The following is a 26,497-nucleotide window of genomic DNA, read 5'->3' as shown; positions in this document are numbered from 1 at the left end:
TCATCCTGACTTCATCAGATAACTGACAAATATGGACATATCTGGATCGGGGAGCTTGCTTAATGCAACTCTCTCTGCAAGCATAATGCCTTACTAAGCCAACATAATCAGCCTTACATAAATTAAGGTTGTATCAACAAAGTTAACTCATCAGAGTTTAGAAGTCGTATCAAAACTGTTATCAAAGTCATCAATATTACAGTGTCAATTCTTTCAACCAGGTGACAGGTAGAGCTCATATCAATTCTTGACTTCATTTATTATCATGTCAACAACTCTGTCATCTATCATGCAATACCAATCCAAACTTCATCAAGTCATTCTCATAATCATAATACAAGTCTAGATGAAAATGCATACACCAACGATAATTCATGCAGGTTCCATTTTCATATTGAATCACAATTGTCAATACTTCAACCATTGTGCTAGGAATATGGAGGCAAATACAAAACCATTATTTTGAATACTCACATGATTAATTACTATGCCCACATAGCATTGATATCAAGGCAAATAAATAATCGTCAAGTCAAGTCATTAGTCAGGTCAAGTCCAAATTTGTTATCGTAGAGAGATATGTAGTCCAAAAGCATATCATTAATTCAAAATTCTAAGTCATTGTCAAGCATCATGTCAATGCTCCAAAAACATACCATCTATATCAATCAGCCAAATCATGCCAAACTCTTGTAGCACAAACCTCAAACATAATGGCGTATCTATATGTATGTCTCGGTCACCTGCAAACACAAGTTCAGTCTTCATGTTCATAATATGGAAAACATTCAAGTTTTCCCTGCTTTCAGATCTTGCAGTTATCTGCAACACATCTATATTACTAACATCTTCTAGGTGAACATCGTATTTCATACAAGTCGAAGTTTTATTATGCTATCGGTTACACATCGCACACCAAACATGAAGCTATGAAAACCAACATGAAGCGCTAACTATCAAAAGTTAAGGTGGGAAACCTGAAGCAGTTTTGCTTCGGGTCTATGCTAGTGACCTTCTTCCTGGAACAGGTTCCATTGTTTCAAACCAGCTGACTGAGGTAGATCCGCCGATTCCACGAGACCCACAGATGGTCCATTGGAGTGAGTTGATGCCCGGGGTTACAGGGGGCCAACATATGTCCTATAAGCCCACCTTTTTCTCGTGGCTACGACAACAACTGATCATAGTGGAGGATCGGCCCTACAGCAGTACCGACTTCCACGAAGATCCGGATATGCTGCTCCTAGAAGGGGAGGATTTTGATGATGGAGGTAAAAACAAACAATTTTTAATTTTTTGATGTTTTTTATTGTTTTCGATGTATATGTGTTCATGACACTTCAATTTTATGAATGTAGATGATGGACCAGAACGCCCTGTCGGATGTCCCCGATTGCCAAGCACGTCGCTCAGTAGTTTGATGTTGCTCCTTATTAGGAGGGAAGCGACAACGAGGAGGAGATTGCATGAAATCTCGAGGGTTTGAACCATGGGATCTTAGAGTATGCTCAAATGGGTGATGTCCCATGCCAGTACCAGAGGCATATGATGGGGGTGTCAGATCGGATCCGCCGAATGTTGACTCGCGTAGTCTGAGCAATTACATGCTATCATGAGCATCATGTTGTTTAGTGCATAGGTCTAGCATTCCATATTTTTTAGGCTTGCGAGCCACGGATGTATATCGAACACACATATTATTTTTTGAGGTTTTGATGTATGACAAACATTACCGTCACACACACACACACACACACACACACATATATATATGTTGTACTTCCTTGCTTACTATGGTACAAATGTTTTGTTTTTGAGTTTTTACATGTTTCGTAAATGTCTATCCAACACATAATTAGCTAATGCATTTGTTAATGTATTCATGTGTCTAGGAATATGATGATATGTAATGTAATCAAAATTTCTCTCTAGTAGACAAATACGCAGATACATTCTCAATATCTGAGGGTTTCTGATAGAATATTGCCCGTAAAGTTGAAGAACAACACGCTGCGAATCAAGGTTGCAAACCACTTCCCGGATGCCAAGAGCAATAGCTTCTGACAATAATTCGATAATTGTACTATACTCAGCGATGTTATTAGTTGTTTGACCTATACATATACCTTGAAGATCAATCAACTCATCACGGGGGTCATAAATGGCCCATGCCGCGGATGATAGATTCTGGGTACTACAACAAGCACCATCAGCGAAAACGATGTGAGGAGACACCAACATCTGCAATGTAGGCAAAAACATAATAATCAAGAAAGCTGCTTGAAAAACATCACACCAAACCACATTGTACAAAAATGAATGACACACTATTGTACAAAAGTAACCATGCCAGATGACCTAAGCATAGTACTTTTTGAGAGAGTCCATCCTCGGACTCTAGTAATCAATCAACACAGATGAAAACCAGAGTTTTACCATTGACAAGATTAGTAAGCATCGACTTGACCAAATAATAGAGTAGAACTCATATAAGGTTGTGCCCCCATGCCCCCTTGGCGAGGGAGGGTTACGAGTCAGATGACAACCCCATTGCAATAATGGGCAATCGGTAAAAACTCGGGAAGGGAGAAAAAACCTAAATCCATGAAGAGATAAAGGTGCCCTCAGTTGAAAGATCTTGACAATGGTAGGAGAAACTGGCATGTCAATAGGCAGTGAAGAAGAGAACTTCTCAAGACACATAGACATGACCGTCGGGCTAGGCAAGAACAAGGAATGATGATGAGTGTCGTTCCAAGGTACTTCCTCTAGAGACATTACTTCCATGATACTCTCGTCAAAAAAAAATAATTCTCCGCTAAGGGATCGGGGGATTCCAAAGAGCCAAGCCACGAGGATTGAGAATACGCATCGATAGATGTTCTCGAAATAGGATGATCAGAGGATACCGAAGGTGAAGTTGAAACAATTTCCATGTAATTAGTTTCGGCTGGACTTAAGGGCATAACCTTGTCCCATGTATCAACAAGATCCGGCGAAGGAATGACCCGAGGATCAGAATTTACCAAAATCATGTTGACAAAGGCAACATGAGGAGGTAGGAGTGGAAATATGCCCATCAAGGCAGGATCTTTGAAAAGTCCTGCACCCACACCCTCATAAGGAGCACCGGTGTGCTTGACATATAGAACATTGCCATCTGAGAAGGAAGAGGCAAAGAAGCACAGTTGGTCTACTATGACTATCTTCCCTTGATGGGGAAAACGAATCTGGCAGAAGAGGGAGGAGGCTACAGAATGCATAGCATGGGTCCAGCTCCGTCTGAGTAGAAGATAGTAGTGAAGATTACCGTCAACTATCTCTACCTCGACATGCACCGTCTTGCCCTCCAAGGTAATGGCAAGGTAGGCAAGGACATCAAATGGTCACGAATCATGCCTGTCAAAAGATTCTAGAGTGTTAAGGGACAAGTTCATAGTAGGAGAACCAATTGCCTTCCAGCAATCGACAGACATGATGCAGGTAGAAGCACCTTCATCGATGACGGTCCTATGAATGGTTTTCTCATTTATGATTACCTGAATGAGAAAGGAAATTTGATGAGGTAAATGCGGAACGTGGTTTTCCAGGTCAAAACATATGAGATTAGAGTCAGCTGGATCAATACCCCCAATAGCCGACAGTAATGATTTCTGCTGAGAAGGACAACTTTGAAGGACCTCAAGAGTAGACATAGCTGACGACGCTTAAGCCAAATCTTCAACAATGTTATAATGTTGAGTGTCTCGAGCGTTGGGATTGTACGAGAACTTTCAAGGCACACCCCGAGAAGGTGGTCGAAGGGCGGAATCAGGATTAGGTCACTCAATATGGATAGGACCAGAAATGGACGGGGCAGAAGAAGAAGGCGTACCTTATTTCTCTTTCCCTACAGACGGGATAAGAGTTTGATAATTTATTGACCTAGTAGCCACGTTGATCGGTGTACTCATCATGAACACTTGTGAACCTGAGGAAGCAGATGACTGAGGCTGGTCTACCATTTGAGTCTGTTGTGATGGAAAGGGCTCTTTTTGTTGACCTATATTGTCATTGATGTCAATATCACAATATTCTAGGATACTAAATGATGATATGAAGCCAAGGAGACACAGAGTAGATCTATGAAGAAACAAGAGCAGGAAGCCAAGGAGCAAGGCCATCAGGAAAGCCAAGCCATGAGTAAGAGTCTGTTAACGGAGGAGTTAACAAAGGAGGCATATCAAAGCTATCATTTATGCTTAAGAGTATTTCAGAGTATCAGAGGAGTTAACACATCAGAGGAGTATTGCAAAATATCATAGCAAGAGAGGCATATCAGAAAAGATATCAGAAGCCATCAAGGTATGAAGGTATCAGAGAAGTTCATTGAAAGACATTTCAAAGCCGAAGGAAGACCTATTGGAGCAAGAGGAGCCATATCAGGAGTATTGCATGTATTATATGCCCAAGAAGTCCTGCAAAGAGGAAGAAGTCATCAAAAGAGAAGGAACAAAGTGGAACACGCATCAGGAGGAGAAGCCAGCGGAAGAGCAATTAACAGAGGAACCATATCATGAGATATTGGAGGAATATCATAGAAGAGCTATTGGAGTAGTGTATCGGAAGCCATAGGAGCGACAAGCCACGAGCAGATAAGAGCAGATAAGAGTAGAGCAGTATATATATATATATATATCAGAGAAATCACATGGGTGGGTTCTATTAAGTACCACAGGAAAAACACTAAAGAAATGAATCAAAGTAAGGAGACAGATGAAGATTGAATGCACAAGGGCCATTGGATCTTAGAGATCAATGGTCCAGATCAAGCCGCTGAGGAACAGAGGGAAACATGAAAAAACTTGAGCTAAACCGGAAGTAAGCGAGAACCATCTGATTGATAGATCTAATGGTCATCGCATGGCATAGATGTGAGGGCGTTAACTCGTGAGGAAAGCAGTTTTGCAATAGGGAGTGGTATTTCGGGCGAGGTAGAAGTGGTAAGTGGTATTGAAGGGTGAGCACCTGATTCCACTTATCGATTGACACATCGCATGTCGGAGGAGAGAGGAAACCGCTTTATCAGGCGAGTAATCCTTGTGCATGTAGCTCACGTGATATAGTTGTCAAGCATTGGATCAAATGCGGTTGTGATCTACGGGGCAGGATCACCAAGCAGCTTTGTTGGTTGGGTGTAATATCAACCGTCGGATGGGATGGTAAGATCTACGGTGGAGGATTGATCCAAAAAAGGCAAACATCGGAAAATGTGCAAAGGCTGTAAAAAGGCGGAAAAGGCAAGTTACAAATGATTATTGTGTATTTCTATTATATATACATTATAATAGAAATAGCGCGAATATAAGGATTTCATGTGGTTAAATTCTATATAACCAATGTTATAGAGTGGTAAGGTTATATATATATGCGGACCCGCTGCACCATTATAAACTGCCCTATTGTTATATCGCATCCGCCTATCGGAACTCTCATAGTGCAAGTTATAAAGGGCTATCATCCCCGAACCACCAATTGCGATATATATTACAGACCCGAATGCACCATTTAACATGACTAAATGTAATATCGCATCCACTGTATCGCTAGTCTCTAAGGGATGTCAAACCGTCGATTGTGATTGCTATATATATATATATATATATATATATATATATATATATATATATATATATATATATATATATACGGACCCGATGGGTGTATTAACTTTTGTTTAATGTAATATCACATCGGGTTCAATCGCAAGTCTTGAAGGAGTGTAAAAATATATACTACTGATTGCAATAAGGCGATGGACCCGACGGAGTTATTAACAACTGGTTAATAAAATAATCACATCTGCTCCGTCAGTAGAAGGGGAATTGGCCATGTTATGTGCAAACCTCCGATTGCGATAGAGTTGTATATAGTATTGCATCCAGTAGGAGCAATCGGCCATCGGCGATGGTATAGGCACGACTTATAAAAGACCTCCAGAAAGTTGTGATTGCGATTGGATAGTGATGTGGCATGTGGGACCTCTCTGTTGGTATAGCCTCTCCAATGAAATCCTGCGTAAATAATGATTGAGACTATCGTATAAATATTAAAGAAAAAAGGGCCTCTCTAATATTGTTTAATATGCAACATTTCTTTGTAATTCAACCTCTCTTCTGAATTTACGTGTCCTGTGAGTATTGGAACACTCGAATAGATAGAGGAAGCCATGGACCGGGAAGCCGAAGAATCAAGCGAGCGTAGATGGACGAGCGAGCGCAGAGTAAGCTAAAGCAACTAGAGGAGGGAAGCCAAAAGGTCGAGCGAGCGTTGAGGAAGCAGAAGGTCAAACGAGCGTTGAGGAAGCCGAAGGTCAAGCGAGCGTTGAGGAAGCCGAAGCTCAAGCGAGCAAGGAGGAAGCCAAAGGTTAGCATATCAGGCTTATATAACAGAGAAAAAAAAGTGGAAAAAGTTGGCGAACTGGAAGAAAGGAAGAAGTGGTAGTTCCAGCAAGACAGGAGGAAGCCGAAGGTCCAACAAGATAGGAGGAAGCCAAAGGTCCAATAGGACAGGAGGAATCTAAAGGACGAGCAACTTTGTTGATTGGATTCACCTTTGAAAAGCTCAGACTAGTGCTGGGTTAATCAGAGCTTAGTGCAATTAATTGTAGACACACTGAAGCTGTGTGGAGACATTATTGGATATCATGATGGCTATTTGATATCATCATGAGATAACTTTTACAGACCCTGTGTGGACAGTATGAAGAGTTGTAAAGACTTCTTCATATGAAGACTGGTTGCCATTGATGCTATAGCATGGAGACTACAGTGAAGCTATAAACAGATAGAATTCAGTAAAGAAGAGTTTTGGGAGTAGAGAATCACTATCAAACATGCCTTAACAATATTGGGTCGGAGCCCTTAGGGTTGGAGCCTTAGAATTGGAAGGATTGGAGTCCTTGAGGTTGGTGCCTTAGAACTGGAAGGATTGGTGTCCTGGGAGTTGGTGCTCCTAAGTCCAAGGTTGGTGCCTTGACAAAACAGAGTTGGTGCTCTGGAGGTTGGAGCCTCACAAAAGTCCAAGTTAGTGCTTGGCAACAGATTGGAACCATACATATATTGTATCTATTTTATTGCAAAGATTATATTAGTAAAAGCATTTGTTCTTGTTGTTCATCTTGTGTTCTGAATATAAATGTTTTGACTGGAAAAAATAACAATTGAAAAGAAATACTGATTCACCCCCCCCAGTATTTCCAACAATTGGTATCAGAGCCAGTACCTTCACTCAAATCCTAACAGCTTGAAGGTTGATCTTTAGAACACAAATGGTGAAGCCAAGGAAGAAAGTCTCCAATCCTCCTAAAGATGTGTCTCCCTCTACCACTGAAATAGAAGACAATCAATTTAAGAAGGCTCCATAGTTCAATGGGAATTTTAATATATGGGAAGCAAGAATGAAGAATTCTTAAAGACCCAAGGCATTGAAATCTAGAAATCAGTGATTGTTGATAGCATGATGGATGGAGAATCCAAGGAGTACAATGCAAAAGTAACGAAGGCAATCTTGAATGGGCTACCTGATTCTATAAAGAACAATTTAGGAAAATGTTCGTCAACAAAGGGTATATGGGACAAACTTCATGACCTTCACTCAAAAGGAGCATTTACCATGACCATCAGTCAAGAAGATGATGGAAATCAAGAAGAAAATCCATAACCCATCATAGAAGCTGAAAATGAGAATGATGACATCAAGGCTAAAGAAGACCTAGAAGATGAAGAGAATGAAAAATATTTTGTAGAAGATCTCCTCGCTCAACTTACAGCTGCCATGGAAGAGATTATCAATTTGAAAAAGGAAAACAAGGAACTTAAGAAGAAAGCACTAGTTGGTGACTAAGACCAAACAAGGAAGAAATTTGACCTTGTCCAGCTTCAAATACAGGAAAGGGATGAAGAGCTTGTCAAGCTTCAAAATGAATTTCATCTAAGCCAAAGAAAGCATCATGAAGAAGTCATATCCATGAAAAATCAATTGGATAAAGCAAAGAAACGGGAAGATACCTTGTCAAGTCAACTTGAACAAAGGCACAATAGCTTGAACAAACTTGGAGAAGAGATTGGTCAGTACAAGGTAGAGGTTTCCTCTCTCAAATCTCAACTACAAGAAGCCAGAAAGTTAGCACAAGGAGTTGAGAAGACAATGGAAGCATTAGAAATCATAGAAGAACAGGTTGATGAAGCAGAAAAGGAGAGGAACACCATGATATGTCAACTTAAAGCAAAGGATGAAGAAAATTTCAAATTAAAATCTAACATCAAACTTCTCAAGGCCAAAACATGTAAAGCTACAAGGATCAAGGAAGAAATGGAGAGTAGTCTAGCAAAGGAAAATGAAGAAATCTTCAAAATGAAGTCAGACATCATCTTCCTTAAAATAGAAGCAAATGAAGTTGCTCATATCAAGGAAGAAACTAAGAAACAACTTGCTAAGAAGAATAATGAGTGTGAAAGATTGGAAGAAGAGATTGTCTTCCTGAGGAAAAAGGTTGAAGGGATGAACAAAACCTTGAAGAGATCTCAAGCCTTGGATGACATGCTCAGCCATCAAAGATGTCCATTTGATAAATCAGGTCTTAGATATGCAGGTGAATCCTCAAACAAGAATGATAATGCTTCAAACAAAAGGGATGTGAAGAAGCCAGAAAGAAATGGTGATGCTCCAAGTTCCAGCAAAGGCAAGGAGAAAAATCAAGGCAACAATGGAAGAAATTCTGCTCCAAGAAGAAATGTAGATAATGCCAAGGATGCTAGAAGCAATGGTTATCATCAAAGGATCTCAAGACAGAAAGGCTTCAGAAGTACATCAAGGAAATCTCCATCTCCCAGGTACTAAAGTTTATTTCTTGGTTATTGTTATTCTTGTACAAACTTTGGTCACATGGAAAAAGATTGTAAAGCATATCATAAAGATAGATGTTATGGTCCCCAACCATATCATAAAGATAGATATTATGGTCCCCAACAATCTCCAAGGAACAATTTTGCAGGAAGAAATCATGAATTCTTATTCATGAACAATGTAGAATGCTTCAAGTATCATAACATTGGTCATATGGCACGTGATTGTAACTTAACTTGGTCTCTTACACAAGCTAGAACCATTCAAAAGAAGAAAGTTACACAACTATGGAGAAGGAGGAAAACACAATCCGAAAGTCCCTGGAACTCTCCAACCAACAACACATGTTGTTGACCTAATCTTCGACAATCTGAGCATTTGATAGGAAGATTTTGCCAAAAGAGATGATGCATACAGTTAGGGGCAACCTGTGATTCTTGATCATTATTGCATAAGCTATTAGTGAAAGGGTCCTTATGAAATCCTTGTTGAGCTATATTAACAATCATTCATTGATAAAGAACATTTCTCAGGAGCACTCCATTGAAGAACTTGATCTCTTAACTATTCTTTGGACTGGTGTTGAAGATATTTTCCACTTGATCACTAAGTAGAAATTGGAACAACAGAGAATGTCATCTAATACTAGAGAAATAGGGAAAATAACCATGTTCCTATTATTACAGAAGTTTATGTCTCGACTCGAGGATTGAATGTGAGAACAGGTAAATTATGGACACAAATAAAGGCAACCTTCAAACAAACAGATGCATCTGGAAATGAAGCATGAAGCAAGAGCAGTTTGTAGCATCTAACAAAATTGAAGCATTGTTGAAGATGTGATAAAGTAGTTCTGAGACATGAAGAGGGGATAATGTGCTAGTTGCAGCAATCCTTCTATCTTGAGTAAAAAGAAGAGCACTATTATAGGGGGAGTAACATACCTATGAAGATCTACTATTCATAAAGAACAGGAGCAGTTTGATAGGGGGAGTCCCAGAGCACTCCTTTGCCATTGATGTTAAAGGGGGAGAGAAGAAGAATATTGCCATCAATAACAAAGGGGGAGATTGTTGACCTAGATTGTCATTGATGTCAATATGGCAATATTATAGGATACTAAATGATGATATGAAGCCAAGGAGAAGCAGAGTAGATCTATGAAGAAACATGAGCAGGCAGCCAAGGAGCAAGGCCATCAGGAAATCTAAGCCATGAGTAAGAGTCTGTTAACGGAGGAGTTAACAAAGGAAGCATATCAAAGCTATCGGTTATGCTTAAGAGTATTGCAGAGTATCAGAGGAGTTAACACATCAAAGGAGTATTGCAGAATATCAGAACAAGAGAGGCATATCAGAAAAGATATCAGAAGCCATCAAGGTATGAAGGTATCAAAGAAGTTCATTGAAAGACATTGCAAAGCCAAAGGAAGACCTATTGGAGTAAGAGGAGCCATATCGGGAGTATCGCATGTATTATATGCCCAAGAAGTCCCACAAAGAGGAAGAAGTCATCAAAAGAGAAGGAACAAAGAGGAACACGCATCAGGAGGAGAAGCCAACGGAAGAGCAGTTAATAGAGGAACCATATCATGAGATATCGAAGGAATATCATAGAAGAGCTATTGGAGCAGTGTATCGGAAGCCATAGGAGCGACAAGCCAAGAGCAGATAAGAGTGGAGTAGTATATATATATATATATATATATATATATATATATATATCGGAGAAATCACATCGGTGGGTTCTATTAAGTACCATAGGAAAAACACTCAAGAAATGAATCAAAGTAAGGAGACAGATGAAGATTGAATGCACAAGGGCCGTTGGATCTCAGAGACCAATGGTCCAGATCAAGCCACTAAGGAATAGAGGGAAACCCGATAAAACTTGAGCTAAACATGAAGTAAGCGAGAACCATCCGATCGATAGATCGATAGATCTAACAGTCATCGCATGGCATAGATGTGAGGGCATTAACTTGTGAGGAAAGCAGTTTTGCAACAAGGAGTGGTATTTCAGGCGAGGTAGAAGTGGTAAGTGGTATTGAAGGGTGAGCACCTGATTCCACTTATTGATTGACACATCGCATGTCGGAGGAGAGAGGAAACTATTTTATGGGGCGGGTAATCCTCGTGCATGTAGCTCACCTGATATAGTTGTCAAGCGTTGGATCAAATGCGGTTGTGATCTACAGTGCACGATCACCGAGCAGCTTTGTTGGTTGGGTGTAATATCAACCGTCAGATGGGATGGTAAGATCTACGGTGGAGGATTGATCTGAAAAAGGCAAACATCGGAAAATGTGCAAAGGCTGTAAAAAGGCAGAAAGGTAAGTTACGCATGATTATTGTGTATTTCTATTATATATACATTATAATAGAAATAGTGCGGATATAAGGATTTCATGTGGTTAAATTCTATATAACCAATGTTATAGAGTGGGAAGGTATATATATATATATATATATATATATATATATATATATATATATATATATATGTATGTATGGACCCATTGCACCATTATAAACTACCCTATTATTATATCACATCTGATTCAATCGCAGGTCTTGAAGGAGTGTAACGATATAAACTGTCGATTGCGATAAGGAAATGGACCCAACAGAGTTATTATCAACTGGTTAATAACATAATCGCATTCGCTCCGTCAGCAGAAGGGGAATTGGCCATGTTATGTGCAAACCTCCGATTGCGATAAAGTTGTATATAGTATTGCATCCAGTAGGAGCAATTGACCATCGGCGATGGTATAGGCACGACTTATAAAAGACCTCCAAAAAGTTGCGATTGCGATTGGATAGTGGCGTGGCATGTGGGACCTATCTGTTGGTATAGCCTCTCTAATGAAATCCTCCGTAAATAATGATTGAGTCTATTGTATAAATATTAAAGAAAAAAGGGCCTCTCTAATATTGTTTAATATGCAACATTTCTTTGTAATTCGGCCTCTTTTCTAAATTTACGTGTCCTGTGAGTATTGGAACACTTGAATAGACAGAGGAATCCATGGACCGGGAAGCCGAAGAATCAAGCGAGTGTAGATGGATGAGCGAGAGTTGAGGAAGCCAAAGGTCGAGCGAGCGTTGAGGAAGCCGAAGCTCAAGCAAGCAAGGAGGAAGCCAAAGGTTAGCATATCAAGCTTATATAATAGAGAAAAAAAAAGTGGAAAAAGTTGGCGAACTGGAAGAAAGGAAGAAGCGGTAGGTCCAGCAGGATAGGAGGAAGCCAAAGGTCCAACAGGACAGGAGGAAGTCGAAGGTCCAGCAGGACAAGAGGAGGCCAAAGGATGAGCAACTCTGTTGATTAGATTCACCTTTGAAAAGCTCAGACCAATGTCGGGTTAATCAGAGCTTAGTGCAGTTAATTGTAGACACACTGAAGCTGTGTGGAGACATTATTGGAGATCATGATGGCTATTTGATATCATCATGAGATAAATTTTGAAACCCTGTGTGGACAGTATGAAGAGTTGTAAAGACTTCTTCATATGAAGACTGGTAGCTATTGATGTTGTAGCATGGAGACTACAATGAAGCTATAAACAGACAGAATTTAGTAAAGAAGAGTTTTGGGAGCAGAGAATCACTATCAAACATGCCTTGACAAGATTGGGTCGGAGCCCTTGGGGTTGGAGCCTCAAAATTGGAAGGATTGGTGTCCTTGAGGTTGGTGCCTTAGAATTGGAAGGATTGGTGTCCTGGGAGTTGGTGCTCCTAAGTCCAAGGTTGGTGCCTTGACAAAGCAGAGTTGGTGCTCTAGAGGTTGGAGCCTCACAAAAGTCCAAGTTGGTGCTTGGCAACAGATTGGAACCATATATATATATATATATATATATATATATATATATATATATATATATATATATATACATATACATATACATATACATATACATATACATATACATATTGTATCTATTTTATTGAAAATATTATATTAATAAAAGCATTTATTCTTGTTGCTCATCTTGTGTTCTGAATATAAATGTTTTGACTGGAAAAAATAACAATTGAAAAGAAATACTGATTCACCCCCCCAGTATTTCCAACACTTTTAGGACCGCGGGGGTCCCTTTGAGAAAACGACTAACTTCGGATCGTTGGGGATAGTCCTTAGTATAGTGATCCTCCTCACAGATGAGGCATGGATACTTAGGTTTCCGTTGGGAAGCATCACCAACAGATGGTTTAGGAGGACCCTATTTTGGGGCATCGGCTTTACCCTTGCATTTTCCTTTCTTCTTACCTTTAGAGGATTTATCCGCCGCGATAGACTGGACAGCATGAACCTCCGAGGTTTTACCAGGGTCAGATGCATTGCGAGAGGAGTCATTGGGAGTAGTGTTGGAGACCAACTTCTATTTGGAAGAAGATTTTGCAAGGGTATGAGTCACTGAACCAATCACTCCATCAATAGGAGGGTTATCGGGAGACTTAAATGTCATCATATCAGATGATGGTCTGGGTGCATCAGGTAACACATCATATAACGTGTCAGACTGTGACTAGACAAGGTCTAGATAATCAGCACGCACAATGGCTTGTTCCTTAGTGGCGCATCCGCCCATAGCAATGTCCTCAGCAATTTTGTCGACAAATGATTTGGTGAACCACTCTTTCAACAACTGATCAGCAATTTCAAACCTAATCAGACAGCACCTACGTCTCCGTTCATGGATGTGATCGGAGATGTGATTCATTGTGTCCTACTTGAGTGACGTTAATAGATGGGTGCTAGTTTCATAGCGAACTGACAACTGGAAGTGTGTGAGGAAGGCTATGGCGAGAGTGTTAAAGTCATGATAAGTATTCCGACAGAGATCGATATACCACTTGGCTGCAGCTCCTGTAAGAGTTTGTTGGAAAATATGATGATGAATGGAATCATCAACGCATGAATTTGAGCACCAGAGGTGATATGTCATCACGTGGGCTTGAATGGCAATTCCAGCGTAGCCAAGAATGGCAATTGAGTATTCAAAGGCATTTGAGGTCAATAAGGGGGTCCAACTGGCGGGGCCCATTCCTACTGGTAAGTATTTTGTCCCCAAAGTGGAGAGTTTTTTCCATAAGGCATTTGATTTTTCCCCCACTATAGGTTACCTTACCCGTAGGGAGGATTCTAACCTTGAAAGCCTTGAAACTATCTGGCCAGAGGCTGTTGATAAGCAACATACTGGTTAAAAGGTTATTGAGCCTACTTGCCTTAGACATATGGATTTTGCACATGATGTCCCTGAGCATAAGGGTTTTGGACCTACTGCCCCTGGACGAATGGGTTTTGGACCTGCTACCCCTGGACAAATGGGTTTTGGACCTGCTGCCCCTCGACGAATGGGTTTTGGACTTGCTACCCTTAGACATAAGGATTTTGCACTTGCTATCCTTGGACATAAGGATTTTGGACTTGTTGTCCTTGGACAAAAGGAGGTTGAACATGTTGCCCTTAGACAGAAGGATTTTGTGCCTGTTGTTGCAGGATGTGACCTTGGCCCTTCCCTTGCAAGGGTTGACCCTGTTGATATGATTATAAGGGTTGTTGCTGCCTAGGTTGACCTTGGGGCTACAAGGGTTGACCTTGCGGCTGTAAAGGTTGTCCCTGCGGCTGTAGAGGTTGACCTTGCGAAGGCATAGGCTGAGGATTGTGGTGCATATGGCATTTGTGGTTGCATGGTTTGTTGCAACGGTTGCAAGGGTTGCCCCTACGGTTGTTGTAGTTGTCCTTGTTGTAGCCTGATCTAGCGTTGCTACTACATGGATAGCCCGTGCTGCAACGAAGGTTGCCCTTGCTGTTGCATGGATGGCCCTTGCTGTAACGAAGGTTTCCCTTGCTACTACAAGAGTTGTCCTTGCCACTGCAAAGGTACTTGAATAGTTCCCGGAATGACAGCTTGAAAGTTCCTGAACTGTATCTGGCCATACCCACCGGGCGCGGCGGATGGACCAGGCTAGACATAGGGTCCAGGCTAAGGGATGTATGATGGATTAGCCATCGCTCGTGAACCATATGGAACATAAGGAGGTTGGTGCTGACCTTGAGCCATATTGGGCTGCTGGTACTGGACGTGACTTGACCTAGATGGACCAACATTAGGCTATTGGTACTGGACATTACTTGATCCAGTAGGATTTGAAATGGCACCTGAAGAGGGTTGGTTCATCCCAACCATGTGAGGTTGTGAGCCACTCACATTGGTTGTGCCAGACATCATAGAAACGTTCCGACTCTGCACCCCAAGCGGTGGAACAGTCTGTCTACTCACTGGAGGGATCGAAGAACTAACAACGACATGACTCGAGATCTCCAGTTGAACCGGATGGGTCACTTGGACCGATGAAAAAAGAGGATTGGGAATGGTGGGTTGCACCGGGATGGAAGTAATTGCAGAAATCACCGTTTGTTGGGTGGTCGGGTTCTGAATGAATAGACCTATGGTAGGCATAGCGCCAGATGTCCAAATAGGGTTGTGATACAATAATGAGGGAGTAGGTATGCCTGAAACCAATTGAGCTAAAGTCATGTAATTACACAGTAACTCGGGATGAACAGTAGTCGGAATGCTTCCAGTGTAAGGGAAACCTTCAGGAGGGAAAGGATATTCCTGCTTCTCGACTGTGCGCGGAGTGGAAACCTTTGAGTGACCCAGAGAGGAGATTGGGATTTCACCTTCTGATTCCATGGGTGAAAAAAACAACGACGGACTACTGAAGATGTTCGAGGGGATAATTCCAAAGGAATACCTGAATGATCGTACAGACTGTATGGATGTTGCAGTGATATCACAACAGGATCGAACAAAGGATTCAGAGGATAAACAACCAATCCAAGCTGACCTTCAGAAGTCGGCAGACTCTTGGGAGTCTGGATAGGGTTATTCGAAGATTCTGGGTCAATGTCAGAAAGTGACCCAGTATCTAAAGGGGGAGGATGAGATGACAAAGGTTGAATGCTCGGAATAATTCCAAGCTCAACATCTTGGTACTCAAGCGACTGTGGCAATTCAGGAAAAGTCTCAGACAATCTTTCAGAGAGAGGAGAGGAAGATGAACTAGGCAAACCGGTTGGTTCAACCACGATGATATTGTCTCAAATAACCAAAAGAGAGATTGATTTCAAGGGATTTAAAATGTATTTAAAAGTATGCTCCCGATGTGGTCTAAAAAAGACTAACAGGGATGTTATAAGATCATGAAAACAAATTGGTGCTCTTTCATGTTTTAAGAGTCGAGAAAAATGTAAAGGTGACTCTATCACTTTCGGTTTGAAACGAGCTCGAAAGGACAAGTGTCGGGTGATCTTTTATATTTAGGGAGTCAAAAAGATCAAAATGAATACTCAGGATGATCTAGGTAGAAAGGATTACCAGGTAACCGTGAATTGTAGAATACCTCCCGGCAAACCGAGAAGTACGAGCAAGCAATCTCCCCGAATGCTATGTTCGGTGTATCACTTTTACAATGCGGAAGACTCAGCGTCTTATGGATAAAGGATTTCAACCTAGTGGGTATCCCTTTATATACTCGATGGTATGGGGAGCACAAGTCCGTACTAGTGTTTTCCAGTGCTGAAGCGAACGACAACTGCTAGGTTTTAAGATGCTGGAACACGTCTCTAGCCTAGACCTTATAAGATGTGATCGTTAGATTTCAAATGCGCCTTAGCTTAATTGAGTACATTTTAAAGTTTATCTTGAAATTATGTCTCAGTTTTTAGGCCTTATCGATATGACTCAAAAACACATATATGCAGCTAAATGACACAGAACCCTTTCAATTCGATGAATTTTCTACACCAATGAGAGTAGAAATCACACTCAAATGCAACAAAACAAGAATTGAAAGCAAAATTATTTTTCACTATTTTGCCTTTTGAAAACAAAAATGATGAAAAACTCTTTCCAATTCCTAACTTTCCTATCAAATGCACTTCAAGTAGTTCTTTCACTAGTAAAGAGAATTCATTTCTTTTCCAATGCAAGTGACAATGCAACTCTATCCTTCAATGATGCTAACTAACGTAACATATCGATGCAACAAACTAGAATTATGTATTTTTCAATGAAATGACGGAATGAATCTTTCACAAACACTTCACACTTCAATGAAACATTCACAATACAATCAATCACAAGCGAGCACAAAAGGGAATTCCTTTCAAAACTAATGAAGCAAAGATTGAACCAAAAACAAGATGGACAATGTGATCTATGCCCGAAAAGAGACACTCGAACACTAAACGAAACTTTTCAAACTTTTCAAATGGAAATCAAAGCAACAAAAGAACTAATCAAATGAAATGCAAGGAGAAAAATTGACTATGGACTTGAATTTTTGAGCTGGCAAACAAGTGAATGGGTGACGACCTAGACGCCATAGGGTTATACACTATCCAAGAACTCAAGAAACCAAGTTGAGGTAATGAAAATCAATCAATCATACAAACCAAGCTAAAAGAGCTTTCTAGCGAAGGAGAACATAGTCAAAACAAGCTGAGAGACAGAAATCAAAAGGGCAAGACATACTGGCTATGATCTAGGGTAAACCTTGATCTTCACCTACAGGAATTGACGCGAATTCCTAACTAACAACACGTGCCAAAAGGGGGTTGGCGCGACTGTCAGAAAAATAAAAGCGCTGACCGAAGATTCAAGGAAAAAAATAAAAATAATTCAAAGGCTAAGACTAGACTTGCCACTATAAATTTCAGGCTCAAAGCAGTAAACCAGAGAACACTAAAAGGAAATGGTGATACTAGAAAATTTCACACAAAACCATAAAATGACAATCAATCAAACAGAAGGATTGGATCCCCAGTGGAGTCACCAATTTGTGGTGCGGACACAAACAAGTCCTCTAGCCTGAGAGAGCGGGTATAGCCACAAACAAACAATCTATGAAAAATCTCCTTAAGCTAGAATCAATTAATAGGGCCTACCTCTTAGAACGTTATTCCACTTGGTGATGATCCTGCTTCCTCACTCCAGCTATCTTCTGTTTCCATCCTTCAAATACCTTAAACAAGCAGACAACAACAACAACAAACATGATAACATACAATATTGTATTCAGCCTACTTAATAGGTTAAGGAACATTAAGCCGTAAATATGTAAAATGACACTTCATGTAGGAAATCAATCGATAGTTGCATTAATATAAATTAGGAAAAGATTACAACTGATGCCTTGACATTGCTAGTCTCTTCTGACGTATCCGAGTTCCCACACTTCTGCTAGCACTTCATGGATAGCCCCAACAAATGGAATTTTAAGGCCTCTTTCCCTCTAGTCTCAAACCAAACCAAAATCACACTATTATTCCTCAAACATACACTAGAAAGCTACAAGCTATAAATGACTTGCTGGTTATTCACACTTGCTCCAAAACTCCAACTAGCTTTTTCTTGGGAAAAAGAGAGGCTTATATAGCTTGGATGGATGGGGGATGGTTCCTCTCATCATGGGAAGGTCTTATCTCTTTTGGTTGTTCCATTCGAATAGGGGAAAGGAGTCCAAACTAATTCCCTCGACTCTATTCGGCCCAACCATCTACTAGACTTCCGTTATGAAGCTTCTAAACATGGACGCTTCGGCTCCTTATATAAAAAACCTTCCAAAAGAGGATTGGCATGACTAGAAAAGGGCTCAGTCTATCCGATCGGTGCAAGGCCTAATTTTAACCTCTGTAAATCGGCACAAGGAGAAAACTGGACAGTAGCGTCGATCTTGTAAACTAGGATAGAAGGAAGATTCTTGGGAAATGATGCAAAGGGGAATTATTTTGCTCATGAAGAGGGACATACTGGGAGTTTCTTCATTATGGGAAATTATGTCGGGTACACTTTAGAGGTCCTTCAGGATCGTAGATGCAGAATACAGGGATAGTGACAAAATGTTGTGTAACAATAGGTACTTGAGGAGAAACTCGAATTGTTGTTGATTAAACGAAGGATTCCAGATTGTATTGACCCCGGGGGAAGGCATTTTCATGGTGGGTTGATGCATAATAGGTTCACCGAAACCAGTTTGAGGCATCTGACCATAATTAGGATAATTTCCAGAAGGAGGTTGCGCTCCACCTATAGGGTAAGTTCCAACTAAAAGTTTTCCTCTTGGAGGAGGATATGAAGGTTTCCCCCCAGGCGGGTAAAAATCGTCTATTGGGTTTGTTGGAAAATTACCTATGTTGATGGAAATCATATTAATATACTGATCAGATATCAAATCCTGAAGCGTAGGATCAGTTAACCTAATTGACATAGTTAAAGGTTGATTTGAGAGAGAAGATCCTAAATATGTCCCAGAAAGAGATTGATATCCAGGAGGCACTGGTGGACCACCATATAAAGTTGACTCCGGAGAAGTAGAAAACATAGATGTGTCTGATGAGATACTTCCAGAAGCCATTCTAGACCAGTCAAAACCAAGTATGGTAGAGTAAGGAGTCGTGTATCGTGGAATACCTTGTCCTAAAAAGTTCAAGAGTGTGAAATACCAAGGGTCAGGGTGAAGAGACCTGAGGAGAAGTTTTGAAATATTTGTTGGTTCATTGGTAGAAACCGGTGTGTGAGGTGATTCTTCTTCTTCGTCTAAGGCAAGTTCTTTGATGCTAATGAGACCAGGAGGAATAATATCAATTATAATTAGTTTTACACGCGGTGAACGTGGAGGACTCAGAGTAGGGGCTATAGCAGTTGAAAGTGATTCAGGCTTAGAAATGTCAGACTCGGGTTCTTTGTTATCTGGTTCAGTTAATTGTGAATTTGAAACCTCTCCAATATCTGATTTTGTTTGAATAAAATTAGTAATTATTAAATCAGTTTCTTCTTAGTGTGATTCTAATTTTTGAGGTTGATCAAGTTCAGGTCCTATCACTTCAGATTCTAAAATAGTTGATGTTTCTGGTTGATTAATTTCAATTCTTGTTACATCAAATTCTATAATAATAGAAGTTTCAGGTTCTGTTATAGTCCCATAGGTTGATGATTTTGACCTCTCAGCTTTGATCTTTTCTAACTGACTCAATGTATACTCAGGGGGGTTACCCGAGCATCCTATGTGATTGTCTTGGTAATTCAACCACAATGAAAAATTTTCAATTAATGATTCACACAATATCTAAATTACACCTAAAGTCTCTAAAAGGTAAAAACAACACAAAAAGTAATACACGCTAAAAATCTAGGAGTTCAAACCATACAAACTGACTTCTCACAAAGATAAATAATTACCATTTGGTGATGAAATTCAACGTTGCAGTGATCAAGGTGAAAAATATTTATAGAAATGAATGTTTGGAAACAGTTACCTTGACAACTTGCTTAATGAAATAGTCTGGTGCAATTAACTTTGCTTATACCATCTCAAGCAAATATTACCCTCCAAAAATTCCAAGTGAGTCTAGTCAATGTCTGTTCCAGGTACAATAGGACCTTCCCTCTATTGTCACCTTAGGTAGAGCCCTAGGATTATGGTCACTAAGTTTACCAAATACAACAATTTTACCCAGGGGGACAATCGTAGATCAGATGTACACGCAAGGGTAGAGTAACAAGCTCAATCCCCTTGAAGGCTCCTCCATGTGATCAATTGGAGGTTTACTTTCAAGTGACCCCAAGTACCTTTCAGTACCGTTGTAATACATGCAAATCACTATATCTTAGCTAATATAGTGGGTACAATCACTTCACCAAATTGGACATGATCTTGTGCTTAACTCATGTATAAGAAGAGCTTCCCAAAGAAAAACTAAAATAAATGAATTTTCTCTCCCTAGCTCAAGATTCTATTATATATTTGTAGCTTTGGAAGGTTTACTCACTTTCCTATTCCAAAGCCCTGCACTTAAGCTACTGTAGGTGGTAAGAGCCCTAAAAAATGTAAAATTCTAGATGAATTTTAATTAACACTGTATTATTAAGTTGTTGTTTACTCAATAGGTGATGGAGGTGAAACTCATGATATTATGACACGACTCAAAAATCTTAATGCACTGAAATATGCAATTTGCAATTTTCAAATTCGATGAAATCCTATTTAGAGGAAAGAAAGAGTTTCTTTGATTTTTCCGAAATGAAATACAAAACTCATAACTTTTCCAACTTTTCATAAAACAACCAATTCCATCTCAATGCAATGAAAATGCATAAGTAAGCTAAGTTCTAGATTTACTTAAATATGAAACAAACCAAAAATACTCTTTATTGTTTACCACTCAAAACTTTCAAACACACAGAAATCAATCAAGAGAGTTTGGAGAAAAATACATTTTCTCTATGAATTCTTTAATTTAATGATATCAGTATAATTGTGAGAAATTTTCAAAATTGCAAAGCAATAATTTCCCTTTTATCAAACAAATGACAACAATTCCTTCACAAAAACACTAAATCTCAAGAAACCCTAATTTGCAATTCAATATGGAATTGATCACAAATAAGCAAGATTAAAAGGTAAACTAGCGTATTTGACATAATAAGCCATGGTTATCACAAACTCATGGATAACCTATCTCATTTTGATCAATTGACAAACCAACTAGACAAAACCCCACCAGTTTCTGCAAAAAGACCTAATTCTAAAAAAACCTTAACAAAGCACTCAAATGAGTTCAGAAGAGACATAAGACAGTCCAAACAAAGATAATGACACTTCCAGAAAATTAAATCTAGGTCTGGGTTGAAATAAAAGCCAAATTTTAAAAAAATTCCAAGGCATGCGTAGGTCAGCAATACAAGACAGAGTGCATGCGCCCTTTTCTAAGGTGAAACTAGCGCAAATTTGCACTATGTTGGTGAACAAAAACAATGCAGATCTCACAAACCCAAGAAAAAATTAAAAAATCAATAAATTAACCACACAGATCTAAAAGGTCATTAGTTCATAAAGACTTAGGTCAAGACAAACCAGAAAGATCAGAAAGCAAAACTAAGGAAAAGGAAGAGAACAGAAGCGTTCCCCTGTGGAGTCACCAATTTGTTACAACGGACAATTGAAATAACTCTTTCCCTAAGTTGGAATTGTTTGAATTATAAGTATTAAAGCTAATGAATGAGCCTCTTACCTATTTCTCGAAATGCTCAATGAAGATCCCTTGTTGTGACTTGATGCAGTTCCTCAATGCTTGATAAGGTCTGCAACCATAAACAAAAAAAGGATCAAAAGCATATGTGATATAATAATTCAAACAAACTTAACCTAATGATCAAGGATATTAGGAATTGAATTCGCCTTAATAAATACTTTAAATGATTATAAACCATTCATCATTCCAATAAGACAATTCAATGGGGAAAAGTGTTCATTTGTATTAATTAAATATAAATAAGAGCCTTACAACCTTTGCCTTGATGCCGTGAGGTTCCTCCCAAATTCCTTCAACCTCCTGCTTAGATGATAATCTTTCAAATCTCAAACTAGTAGCATAATTTTATCTTCTTTCAATTCTGATCTCCTCAATCCCTCTACCCTCTAGCCATTTTATAGGCCAAGAGGAAGAAGTTTCAGATCCAAAAGAGGAGGGTGAGATCCTCTAATTGAGGGATTAGGTTTCCTTAAGGAAAGTGATTAAGATGCATCATTTGAGGGTTATAGCTCGAATAGTCATCACCTGGAAGTTTCAGTTGGGAAATATTCGACCAACTATGTTTCTAGAATGTACTTTTTATTTTTACTTTCTTTGATTCACCTACGTGGTCTATAGTGGCAAAAAGAGCGCAGTTTTGCATTGTTCTCAGAGTTAATTCCAGCGAATGTGCAAGAATATCTAGGATAATCAGCACGGGTGATACTTGACAAGGTGTGACAACAAGTTTTCCTAAATTTCCTATCTTCTTCAAGATATTTTTGGTTGTTTGACTTCTAAGGGAGTTTAATCAAACATGTTCACGGATGGTAAAAATACCCATAAAGTGATCAAGTGTCATGGTGACAAATTGATGTGTAACACCTTCTTTATAGGATCAAGATATCCAACAGATAGATGTTAGCCAAACATCAAATGTATCAATGTATCAACATTAGATAGCCTTATAGAATTCATGAAGATCAAAATGTTCAACATGAGGTGCTTTCATATGCATGTATGAGCCATTAAAGAAGGAGACATTCTGATCATACCATAAGGCTTACCTAGCCATCAATGTTATATCTAAAATACAACTACCATGCATATGTTATGGTATTCAAATACCCGTGCACCTTTTCATTAGGCATGGGCAGCTTGAAGCACTTTTTCATCCTTTCATATAGTGCCTCTTAACCTTTTCCAACGCTAGCCATATTTCCTGCATTCCAAATTATCTTTAAGAAGGATCCACTCATCACATCTCAACTGGGAGGTTAGAAACATCCATACACTCAAATACATATGCATGAAGTATAAACAATAAACATAATAATCATATCCATAAGTCTAAACAAAGGTAAGAGGCATCACAAGTCAATAAATACATATTCAATGAGAGGTGATCCTCTCCCTCTAGAATCGACCATCACCATCCATAGTCCACATAACACTGTTACCAACCAAGCCTACTAGGGATTATCCCATCTAGGGATTAATCAAATATTTCACAAGTGCTTCAGCCTCCTCACATTGACCATGCTATATCTCATGTCTTTTCCATAAACCAGGGTTTTCTTTCCAACCCTAACCTCATAGAATCCATCAAACCCTAATAATAAAGTTGCCTAGGGTTTTCTTCAAATCTTAGAATTATTTTTGGTCTCCACCACCCTCTTCTTGATTCCATTAAAGGTGTCATCATCAGGGTGATCTCCATCACTTTTCTTCAACCTAGCTCTGATACCATGTTAATTTTTCATATGGATACATTGTTCTTTTCTCTGATAATTGCATTTCGTCATTAACACATTGAGTTCACCCATAACATTATAAAATTATGCAGATTTACATTATTGTTCATCAACATATGAAACTATGTAGAAACAACAATATCATCATCATATATGCAGTGGAATATAAAGGAACAATAAAAGAAAAGCATGCACACATAGAGACATCAAGATTGGTCGGAGACCAAGGAAAAACCCACTACGGGGAAAACCCTTGGAAATTCTTCTTCTTCTTAGATCGTTATCAAATGGTTCAGCAAAAGAGATTACAATGATCCATATCTTTATTAATGCAACAAAACAACTAGAACATCCATAACATGACCTTAAACATACTTATAGTCAAAGATCTTGATTATGAGGATTGTAATGCACTATCACTGACTGCAATTAACTGTTGGATATTGTTGTCACTTTGATGAACACTGTTGCATACTGATAACTCATCTTTTGGTCCCAGACGGATGCAGAGATATTGTGTGCAAGTGTCTATGGTTGATTTAGATGCTCTCTGGAGAAATGGATGAGTGCATCTGGGACTGATCTGGACGCTCCGAGGAGAACTGCGTTTGGGCGTCCGGGGTCCAACTGTACTGCAGAAACCCTAGCCTCCCAAACACTCCCTTAGACACCATGTGCGAGAGTCCTAGACTTCCCAGAAGCTCCCAGAACCATATTATGCCAATGTCCAGGGATGAAAAACCTTAGTTATGTGTGAGTGTTTGTGGCTCAGAAACCCTAGACACGTACGAGCTTCAACCCTGTAGTTTGAGACCCTTTGTGCGAGCTTCCCTCCATCAAACCTGTGCAAACCAAACAATAGAAGAGAAAAGATAGTGCTTGAAGGTTATGTTCAAATGAGCTTGAGGTCTCTTCTATTTATAGGTTTTCAGAGGGTATACTTGCTGTTGAGGCTGAGCTTTGTTAAATTGGCAACTAGGGCAAAACTCCATGTGGGTTGGCTTATTTCTAGCAACTGATATTTTTATTGGATCCCTCTCGTCGAGAGGTGTAGGATTGATCCAAAGATCATCCGATTCCGATAAGTATTTATGGAGATATGAATTTATTTTGTTTATGTAATTATTATCAAGCCGACCAGCACATATGTAGGCTCTAGAAGCCCAACCGACGTGTCTATTCATCATCCTCACTTTAGTATAAATATAAGAGGATTTGATGTCATTTAAACACACTCTTTAGGTGATCTCCTCTCCACGTCTGGGTTTTTGGAGAAGGAGAAAACGCTAAGAGTTCTTGCTATGATGCCCTAACTGCTGTAGCATTAATCTGGGTGACCGTAGCATGTGACTAATATCCCATCGGGCATTTGTCCTCTATCCTCTACGGCATCCCCCTTCTATGCTTATATTTCGTTCTCTGTCAAGGCCAAAATTCTTTTAATGCAGGGCAAAGCCCTCGACAATCTTCCTTAGGGTTTGCGCAAAATTTCTTTTTAGTATTGGAGTAATTCAGTTCACCGTTGCAGCGACAATTTCCTTCATCTACATCAAGCGTTCGAATCTCCTAAAAGCCTCCTCCTCCTCAATGATGATGCAGCAACAACAGCCGCAGTTCAGGTAAAGGAAGCAGTTTTGGTTTAGAAGCACCGGCAGATTTAAACACCGTGCAGTATTATCATGGCTCTGCTTTCGGTGGAGTGCAAGTATGTTACGGAGGATTGCATTCGGGAATGGAAAACAGCCGGGAGTAATTTCAAGTTGCAGGCGCCCGTGCCTGCTGCCAGATTCATTTACGAGCTCTGCTGGACCATGGTGATACGCAGTCATGGTGAACGCAAGGCATTGGCAGCGGCATTATACGCTGTTATGAACACACAGCATATATATATACGCACAGCTTGGAGCACTTATACTCTGTCCAACATAAATGTAGCCGCTGTAAAATAAAAAGGCCACAGTCAGAACGCTGATCATGAATGCAATAGCCATATATACGCAGGACAGTCAGATATATACATATACGTAGGACAGTCGGATATACATATACGCAGGACAATCAGATATATATATATATATACGCAGGACACACACACACATATATATATATATATATATATATATATATATATATATATATATATATATATATATATATATATATATATATATATATATATATATATATATACGCAGGCAATAATCCAACGCTGTTATGAATCCGTGCAATGGAGATGTATGAAGCCACTGGGATAGAAGAACCGCTATATATGGAAAGGAAACCTATACATTGTTCATGTCATGGCACACTTGTAAGGATCTCGATTGGAGGAAGAGCTGTCTATATAATTATGGAAGACCATACGCAGTCATGAAGACTTCTCAACGCTGTTCATGGAAACCTTATATGATGTAACACCTTACCATTGATGAAGTAGATCCAGGTGGTATTCCTGTAGCAATCTCAGCATAATGGTCAATGATGGTTAGGGTTTGAATCAGAAGGGATACGTTCTCTGCAGAACTATTATAGTATATCTTGGCATTCTCCCAATCAGATCTGTAAGGGTATGACTTATAATTGGTGATCAATAAATATATATGTATATGAGTATGATTAGTAATGGGACTATGAAGATAAACATGATCATGATAATGTAAAGGGGCAGCATAATTGGCAATGAGATTGCATGCTAATGTATGAGGCAGCGTGTTGATTTATGAGACAGCATGATGATGGATGAGGTTGCATGATGATGAAAATAGTTGAGATGG

The 26,497-nt window shown here is 39.5% G+C and overlaps 1 pseudogene; it reads right to left on the bottom strand.

Moving 5' to 3' along the window:
• LOC149144575 (uncharacterized) overlaps window positions 1-19,313 on the bottom strand; it is a 128,605-nt pseudogene extending 109,292 nt beyond the window's left edge.
• Between the last annotated feature and the right edge of the window lie 7,184 nt (window positions 19,314-26,497).

This window comes from Pinus tabuliformis, chromosome X, assembly GCF_031772625.1.
Source record: "Pinus tabuliformis cultivar Carrire ecotype Pingquan chromosome X, CPIR1, whole genome shotgun sequence".
In the NCBI taxonomy this organism is placed as follows: domain Eukaryota; kingdom Viridiplantae; phylum Streptophyta; class Pinopsida; order Pinales; family Pinaceae; genus Pinus; species Pinus tabuliformis.
This window is presented reverse-complemented; position numbering and strand designations above follow the sequence as displayed.